The following is a 10,038-nucleotide window of genomic DNA, read 5'->3' on the forward strand; positions in this document are numbered from 1 at the left end:
CTGTACTATCTTAGTAATTTTTCTGTAAATCAAGACTCTTCTCAAACAAAAGTTTATTTAAAAAAATTCGCTGGATAGGAATAGCAGGATATTAGGCACAAAAGGCCAGGGAATATGAAATGATACCAATACAATCTATCCATAGTGAAGCACAGATATTAAAAAAAAAAAAAAGATTGAAAGAAAATATAAACAAAGACAAACAGAAGTCTTGAAAACTGACTTGAAGCCACCAGAAACTGAAAGAGACAAGGAAGGATTCTCCCCAGCACTTTTCCAGGCCAGAAGCTATGGTCATATGTATGCTTTGCTGCATATATAATATTAATAACTATGATCAACCACCTCTACCTTTATAAGTACATAAAGTCAAATGGGTTTAAAATCACTAACTCAACAACTATCTGCTTCACACGCAGACTCTGGATTGGTTAGAGTTTTTATCATCCTTCATCTCAACCTCATGGTCTTATGTTGTCCCATATGAAGCTCAGGGTGATTCATCTCCTTTTCCAAGCTGATAATTTTCCAATATCAGGCAAATTCCTGACTTTAGTGTTTTGTACTTTTCTATGCCAATACAATGCCAGGTGAGATCCAGAGACTGGGAGAACACAGAATGGCACATAAAGGTTAGTTGTTAATTCTAGCAAAATGATCAAGCAAGTTTTTTTTTCTCTCTGCACCTAAGGATAATTTTTTAAAACCTTTTTCATACATTTTTTCCCAGTTTTATTGAGAAACAGTTGACATACATCACTGCGTAACTTTAAGGCCACCAGGATAATGGTTTGATTTACACGTTAATACTTTTAATGAGGACAATTAAATAGATTGAAACTAAATGTGTTTTCCGAGCATCAGTAAGGCTGGTAATCTTCATAAACTTTAATTGGTAGAAAAATTTTAGCTGTTTCATGTGGCTCAACAAATATATGAACACACTTACACATATATTAGAGAGTCATAAACAAAATTTGAGCATAAGTCCACTCACTTTTTTTAGGTTTTTTTTTCTTTCTTTCTTTTTTTTTTTTTTTTTTTGATGTGGACCATTTTTCAAGTCTTTATTCAAGGTTTGTTGCAGTATTGCTTCTGTTTTATGTTTTGGTTTGTTGGTCATGAAGTATATGCGATATTAGCTCTCCAACCAAGGATCAAGCTCACACCCCCTGCATTGGAAGGCGAAATTCTACCTGCTGGACTATCAAGGAAGTCCCATTCATCCACTTTTAATGATAAAATCTGACCTGTTTTTAGTAGAATGAATCATTCCTCTGAGAGTGATGAGAGATTTGGACCATTAACATTTATTATTTACATATAATAATATTAATATATTATAAAATTAATTAATATTATTAATTAATATTAATAATAATGTTATTAACATTTAACTTTATTAAAACATACCACAGAAATATAGTCACACTCCTGCCTAACATGCCTCAGGCACTCCCCAGAACAATTAGAATAAAATCCACTCACTTCCATGGCCTACAAAATGCCTGCATGGGGTCTGGCCCACACCCACCTCTCTCTCTCACCCCATCTAGGATCACTCTCTCCCCCATTTGCTATGCTTTAGCTCAGGGGTCAGCAAACGATGGGCTCCCCCAATGATTCAGTAGGTAAAGAACTCACCTGTCAATGGAGGAGATGCAGGTTCCATTTCTGGATTGGGAAGATCCCCTGGAGAAGGAAATGGCAATCCACTGCAGTATTCTTGCCTGGGTAATCCCATAGACAGAGGAGCCTGGTGGGCTACAGTCCATGGGGTCACAAAGAGTTAGACACAACTGAGCAAATGACAGCCCACAGGCAAAAGCCAGGGAACCTGTTTTTGTACAGCCCCTGAGCTGAGAATGGCTTTTATTAGTACATTTTTTGTTGTTCAGTCATTCAGTTGTGTCTGACTCTTTGCAACCCCATGGTCTGCAGCACGTCAGGCTTCCCTGTCCTTCACCTTCTCCCAGAGCGAGCTCAAACTCATGTCCTTTCAATCAGTGAGGCCATCCAACTGTCGCATCCTGTGTTGTCCCCTCCTTCTCTTGCCTTCAGTCTTTCCCAGCATCAGGGTCTTTTCCAGTGAGTCAGCTCTTCTCATCAAGTGGCCAAAGTGTTGGAGCTTCAGTTTCAACATCAATCCTTGTAATGAATATTTAGGATTGATTTCCTATAGGACTGGTTTGATCTCCTTGCAGTCCAAGGGACTCTCAAGAGTCTTCTCCAAAACCACAGTTCAAAAGCATCCATTTTATTATCAAGTGTGAAACAGATCACCAGCCCAGGTTGGATGCATGAGACAAGTGCTCAGGGCTGGTGCACTGGGAAGACCCAGAGGGATGGGATGGGGAGGGAGGTGGGGGGGGGGGTTCAGGATGGGGAACACATGTAAATCCATGGCTGATTCATGTCAATGTATGGCAAAAACCACTACAATATTGTAAAGTAATTAGCCTCCAACTAATACAAATAAATGGGGGGGAAAAAGCACCCAGTTTTTAGCACTCAACCTTCTTTATGGTCCAAGTCTCACATCCATACAGGACTACTGAAAAAAATCATAGCTTTGACTAGATGGGCCTTTGCTGGCGAAGTAATGTCTCAGCTTTTTAATATGCTGTCTAGGTTTTCATAGCTTTTATTCCATGGACCAAGCATCTTTTAATTTTGTGGCTGCAGATACCATCTGAGGTGATTTTGGAGCCCAAGAAAATAAAGTATGTCACTGTTTCCACTGTTCCCCCATCTATTTGCTGTGAAGTGATGGGACCGGATGCCATGATCTTAGTTTTCTGAAAGTTGAGTTATAAGCCAGCTTTTTTAAATGGTTGCAAAAAAAGTCAAAAGAAGAACACTATATTGCAACATGTGAAAATGACAGGTAATTCAGTTCTCTGTGTCTATAAATGAGGCTTTATTGGAACACAGCCACCCTCATCTGTGTGGGTTTCCCTGGTGGCTCAGATGGTAAAGAATCTGCCCACAATGTGGGAGACCTGGGTTCCATCCCTGCATCAGGAAGGTCCTCTGGAGGAGGAAATGGCTACCTACTCCAGTATTCTTGCCTGGGAAATCCCATGGACAGAGGAGTCTAGCAGACGTCTCTTCCTATACTAGCATCCCTGGAGAGAGACTGGGTTGAAGGTTCCTTCTTTCCCATCTGGCAGCAGCGATTAATTGAAAAGTTTTCTGGAGACCAGGCTTGGTCTCAAGGACGTGGCGATTCCTCCTGCAGTCAGTGTGAAGGATGCTCCCCACCTATGCACCAAGAGCCTAGGGAGCAGGGGGAAGGGACTATGAGCTCCATCTACCAGACTCCAGGCAACAGAAGTGGCTTCAGAGACCCTCCTTGGGGTCATTCCTGCCATGGCTCCATCAGATCACAGCCGGCAAAGCAGCAAGCACCACCCAGAATTTCTGGTGTAGCTTGTGAACACAGGAAAGGAGGTGAGGTGTTCCTTCACTGCATCGCACTGGTCCGCAGGAGCAGTCCGCCACTCTCTGGGTGAAAGGGATGGGAACTTAGTGCGAGGAGATGTCAAAGTGCACAACTCTGCAACCAGAAGGCCTGCACTCTCCACAACAGCTGCGGGACCACGGACAGTCACTCGCCCACTCAGAGCCAGGACTCGCTTCTAGGAACTGTTATTACCAACTTGTCTACCTTATCTACCTTGTAAACTATGACTTACAGGAATAGAAAGCCTTCATTCATTGTCTCTTAAGGCCATGAAGCTGAGAACACCAAAGTCTACCTAATACACACCCCTGTGACAGCCCCACTTAGTTAAATTGGTACATCCTTTTTTTTTTTTCTTTTTTAAATTGGATCATTCTTAGGTGTATTATATTTGTTCTTAAAATATGAAAAGAGAAGATGTGTGTGAGACTTTAAGGGATGCCGGCTTAAAATGCAAATACATTGTGTGAGATGCAGGGGGAAGTCTGTTGGAGGCAGCTATGAGAAAGTTGGAGATTCTGAAAAAGAAGGAACAGATCACGGCCGGCCAGGGAGAGAAATGCCGCAATACTTGCGCTCACGTTTAAGTGGCAGTTTTCGTTTGGAAGCAAAATGTTTCTCAAGGCAATTCAGCAAGTGGGGCTTGGTTAGGAATGGTTTTTGTGTAACTGAGAGCACTGAACTCCAAGGGGAGCATTCCGACCAAGGCTGTGGGAGGATTTTGAACCGAAATTTAGAGGGAAATGCAGTGAGTCCACCAAGAGTGAGGACAATGCTGGGCTCCGAGCTGTTTTAACATAAACCTATGTCTGTTAAGACCCTGACGCTGGGAAAGATTGAAGGCGGGAGGAGAAGGGGACGACAGAGGATGAGATGGTTGGATGGCATCACCAACTCAATGGACATGAGTTTGAGTAAGCTCCAGGACTTGGTGATGGACAGGGAGGCCTGGTGTGCTGCAATCCATGGGGTTGCAAAGAGTTGGACATGACTGAACGACTGAACTGAACTGATGTCTGTTAAGGCTGGTTTTGGGAGCCCTGGCCCTGAAGTTGGGAGATGGGGGCGCAAGAGGATATTCTGACACTTCCTAGCTATGAGAAGCTACTCTCTGGGGGAGGGGGCGGAGTTTTCACTGTAAAATTGGGATTCTACCATTCAGGGCTATTGTGAGGAGCAGAAACCCTGCATGTAAAGCGACTTCTGTGGTGCTCTGTTCAGAGGGCAGCATCAATGCTGTGTTCACCTGCCAGGTCGGTCATGGTGTAGACGCACCCTTCTAAAAGCACATCATGATCTTCACTAGGCTGCAAAGCTACCCGTGTGAAAGCTTAGCTGATGTGTTGTTCAGTCGCTCAGTCGTGTCTAACTCTCTGTGACCCCATGGACTGCAGCACGCTGGGCTTCCCTGTCCTTCACCTTCTTCTGGAGTTTGCTCAAACTCCTGTCCATTGAGTTGGTGATGCTATGCTACTATCTCATCCTCTGTCACCCCCTTCTCCTCCTGCCCTTGATCTTTCCCAGCATCAGGGTCTTTTCCAATGAGTTGGCTCTTCACATCAGGTGGTCAAAGTATTGGAGCTTCAGCTTCAGCATCAGTCCTTCCAATGAATATTCAGAGTTGATTTCCTTTAGGATTGACTGGTTTGATCTTACTGTCCAAGGGACTCTCAACAGTCTTCTCCAGCACCACAGTTCGAAAGCATCAATTCTTCAGTGCTCAGCCTTCTTTCTGGTCCAACTCTGATATGAAAATCTGACAGATTCTACCTGGGGTACCTGGAGCCGCTTCACCGTGAGAGAACCACAAGAATAGAACCATCTGCTGCCACCGATGCCAAGGGAACAGGGATGGTCCTTGCTTGGCTGAGGACTAGAGTGAGTCTGGGGTCTGACTCAGATAATTCGTGCAAGGCCAGAGCCACAGGAATTGTTCAGAATGGGACACGGGGCCCAGGGAAAGAACTCTGGCTGAACGGAGAGATTAGGCTGGAAAGATAAGAGTGGGAAGCAGAAAGTGGGTATGAGCCAGGAAGGTCTGAGCAGGTGGTACACACAGCTAGCTGGCTGACACTCTGGCACTGGGGTGTGGTAGGGGCGCTTTCCTCTGCTATCTTGCAGAACATGCTGACCTTGCATGTGGGTAACATTTCTCACCCATCCCCAACCCACTCAAACCAGCTGTCAGCTTCCTTGGATGGATGCTTACCCAGCTGCCTGTCACGCCCCAGTGGCATCCAGAGCTTTGCTCCTTTCCTCACCTGCAACAAACAAGAAGACAAAGAAGAGAGCAGAGGCGGGCCGGGGTGAAAGGCCACTCGCCCTGGCCGGCAGTTAGAAGTGAGCCAGCAGGCTGCAGGCCCCTAGCATCTGGAGGATTCCTTGGGTACAGGTGGAAGAGGCAACTCCACGTAGCAAAGGCCAACCCTCTTGTCCACTTACAAAGCCATCTCTCAGCATCCATTTATAGCAATTCACCAAGCACCTTCAAATTTTAAGGCTTGGAGGCGGAGAGAGAGCAGGACAGGTGCTGATGAGAAACTGCCCCAAGTTCTAGTCTGTATTGCTTTCCTGCATCTCTCATGCATCTTCCTGGCCTGACCATTGGCACCAGTTGGCAGGTAGGATTACTGTGCAATTGTGCAATATGACCAGCCAAGCTATATGAGACAAAAGACAGTTTAGGATCATTGATTTTAAAATGTATGAAACAAAAAAAATAAATAGAAATAAAATGCATGAAACAATGGGGTGGGTGAAAGATGAATACTGAGTATTTTTCAAGACTTTGTATAATATTTTATATACAAATAGACTTTGTGGCTTTCCAAAAAGAAAATAGAGCATGTAGTATTTCTATTGTACTGCAGAAAACGCTACAGGTGGATTGAGCGCCACTTTGAATTCACAGGTCCAAGTCCTAAACCTCAGTTGCTCGGAATGAGACTGAATTTGGAGACAGGAATTTTAAAGAGGTAACTAATTTAGAATAATCAGAGTGGGCCCTAATCTAAGGACTGGTGTCTTTATAAGTGGAGATTAGAACACAAGACACCAACAGGTGCACCCACTAAGAGATGATCATCTGAAGACACAGCAAGAAAGTAGCTGCCTGCAAGCCAGAGAAGCCTCAGAAGAAACCATCTCTGCCAAAAGGCTGATCTCAGACTTCCAGCCTCAGAAAATAGTCATGGTAAATTAGAAGCAATGACAAATTAAGCAATACTGTAGAAGCCAAAAGAACAGAATGTGGCCTTCCTTTAAAGAAGGACACCAAACCAAAGAAGCACATTCTATCCTATCTGCAGCTCTTGTACAATAAACCATCATTATATAAAGAGAGACAGAAGGAGGCTGTGACCTGTCTCTCCAGTTTGGGGTGAGATAGGTTCCAAGAAGAGAGGATAACTTAGTCTATTTCATTCATTGCTTTATTTAGTTTTATTCCTTGTAGCACCCTGGTTTGAGAGGGCTTGTAACACAGTGTTCCAGCCAGTGTATTTGGCCAAATGGGTGACAGGAGGGGCCGGAACAGATGAATCCCTCATCCTTGGGGTGACCAAGTGCAGTATTTTCCCCAGCATGCAATAGACAAACATGACTTTCCATCATTATCATTCTCTATATGTTTCCAGTGAGATGGAGAAGGTTGGGAGGTTGGGTTGTAGCTGAAATGGTTCTTGATCTATGAGGTCTTCATGTAGATAACAAAAGTCTGTGTGTAATCTCACCTGATTCCAACTAGTTATGGAGAAGGGAAATCCTCTTTGATCTATCTCACTGTTCCCTTGGGATACTCCCTGTCCTCACCAACCCCTGTTCTGCTCCCAAATTTACACAGAAGAGAAGTCAAGTAGGAGAAGCGTTACTGGGTAAATGTTCAATCGTCACTGATCAGTTTAGTGACCTTGGACAAATTACAAAGATCATATACTGAACTCCCTTGAATGTATAGATGAGGAAACCTTCACTATGACTCAATAGTTTGAAATATCAAAGAAATGGTTGGTGGTAACACCAAGACAAGAACCCTTATTCTCTCTAGTTCAGGTATTCAGCTGCCATTGCCCCTGAACCAGAAAACTGTCGTCATGCTGCAAGGAAATTATTCACTGATACAAAACAAAACAAAAAAATCACCATGTGCACTGTCACCATGGCAGATCAGCAGAGCTGTGATCCAACAAGACTGGCTTCCTCCAAACGGGATGGTCAAAATGGACAAAGGGCCTTGATGCTCATTGTGTTCAAGGATCAGTGTTCTGTTTTGCTGATGCAGAAGCCCCAGAATTGGTTGTATCCAGGACAGACTCACATCAACTATCCCTGAAGACCTGAGATCTAAAGCAGAATGCTAGTTTATTACCTTATAAGGGAGGATAGATCTATCTACTTACCCCAATCTCAGCAGCTCCTTCTAATTTTCCAGGTCCCTTAGAGGCTGTGTGATGATCATGAAATTAGAGCGCGGGGATTCCCAGGCCCCAGAACACCTGATGAAGCAGCCTGTCGAGTGATACTTAGAGGATTTCAGTGCCTGCCAGATCATTCTTCTCTCTATATCCTGCCCCCGCCCCCCCCCCCCCCCCACCCACTGCTGAATTCCTGCCATCCAGCTCTTTGCTTGAGAGGGTGGTGTTCAGCCTTGCCCCTCCTGTTAGCAGTCATCCTTCCCTAGATAAAGCAAGCACAATTGATTCCTATTCCTTCAGGTTAATAACACCTATTATGTCTAGCCTCAGGTAAGTTGGTACAGATGTCCTGCTATAATGGCATTGATTAGCCTAGGGCATCTCTATCTCCTTAGTCAATAATTTACTGATTTCACTCATTATCTTTTGGTACTTCCTCATTTAGTCCTGAAGTTGTGAGTGTCTTATTGTTACTCCGTGTACTGACTACAATATCTGCTAAAAGCAAAGCCTATTTGAAGGAGGAAACAGACAGAGCAGGCTCCATCTTGAAAGCAGGACTCCATCTTGGGCCAGATGTGGACTTTTGAGCTCTATGCCCAGTATCTATGGAAACGACATACCAACTGGAAAACCAGATCCCCCGGATGAAAGAGCCCCAGGGCTCGTACCTAGACTGTCCGTCACCTAAAAGAATACCCTAATTATCTGTGTAACCGAATAGAATCATAAATTCTATTATGCTTATTGGGGTATGACCACAGGCCTAATGATAATTATCCACTGTTAACTACCTAGGCTTAAGGCATACGAATCACTGGTTAACTTTGACTGTATCTTTCTTTTTCTTTGTTCAGACTAGTTTCAGAGAATTTGGGGAGGTGGGTTTGAGCACATACACTTAGGGTATATAAGGTTTTCACAAAAACTGGTCGGGGTCCTTGGCTAAGAGGAGACTGCCCTGGGCCCGCTGGTGTAATAAACTGCACTCCACTATCTGCATTGTCCTTCTGAGTGAGTTTGTTTCCTGGAACGCGTGGCTACAACATACTGACCAGCTTAGGGCACCAACCAAAGAATTCTCATGGACCATCTTTGGAGAAATCATGAAGCGAAGCACATTCTGTGGTTGTTTAGTTGCTCAGTCGTGTCCAACTCTTTTGCGACCCCACAAACTGTAGCCCGAGGGCTCCTCTGTCCAAGGGATTCCCCAGGCAAGAATACTGGAGCGGGTCTCCATTTCCTTCTCCAGGAGGTCTTCCCCACCCAGGAACTGAACCCAAGCTTCCTGCAATGGCAGGCAGCTGCTTTACCGCTGAGCCGTCAGGGAGGCCTGTAGCACATATTACAGCCTCTCGTTTCCTATTTTCACCCTTCGGCACATGGGGCTGATTTTGTTGCCCTGAACCACACTCCGGCATAACTTCTCTAGTAATTCTTAGCCCTCTTTTGTCCATATTCCCTTTCTCTTCTAAGCTCCCAGCAGCCTTTCATCCCCATACTTAATCCCAGGCACTCACACGCAAGTACTGGTTGTACTGTGCTAACACACATCCTCAGCGCCTTCTGGAAAGCAGCAGAGATTAAATCCTTATTTCCGGTGCAGAGCACCACTGCCAGTTCTCAGCCCTGAGACCTCTTGGAGCCTCAGTTTCCTCACCTGCAAAATGATGATGGTCACTTTGGTCACCTGCTTTCTTCACAAGATTGCTGAGAAATTCAGAGAAGATAATGCAGGCCAGAACACTCTGTAAAAGGCTCGGCAAGCCACCCAAAGGTAGAGAAAACAGTGCGGATAATTTGCCAAAAAAAAAAAAAAAAATAGGTATTCACTTAAATGTGGCTTTGTTCCTTTGTTGCATCTAATTAAATCAAAGGAAATGTCAGGTTTAATTCTTAAAGACCAAGATTATGTTTTTGCCCAGGCAAGAGAAATGTGCCTTGGGGATACACTTAATTTGGTTTTTCTATGCTTTAGGATTAAAACCCTATCTGGAATTCTCATGCCTTTTTATCCTTCTATGCATTTTGATGCTAATGTAGGAAAGTTCAGCAGAGATGAATATTCTAAATATTTATTACCTTATTTAATGAGTATCTTCATTAATACTTAGGGTTCACCACATGACTGGGCTTTTCAAAAGCAAGAGTAGGCGGATG

This window comes from Dama dama, chromosome 32 (assembly GCF_033118175.1).
Source record: "Dama dama isolate Ldn47 chromosome 32, ASM3311817v1, whole genome shotgun sequence".
NCBI lineage: Eukaryota > Metazoa > Chordata > Mammalia > Artiodactyla > Cervidae > Dama > Dama dama.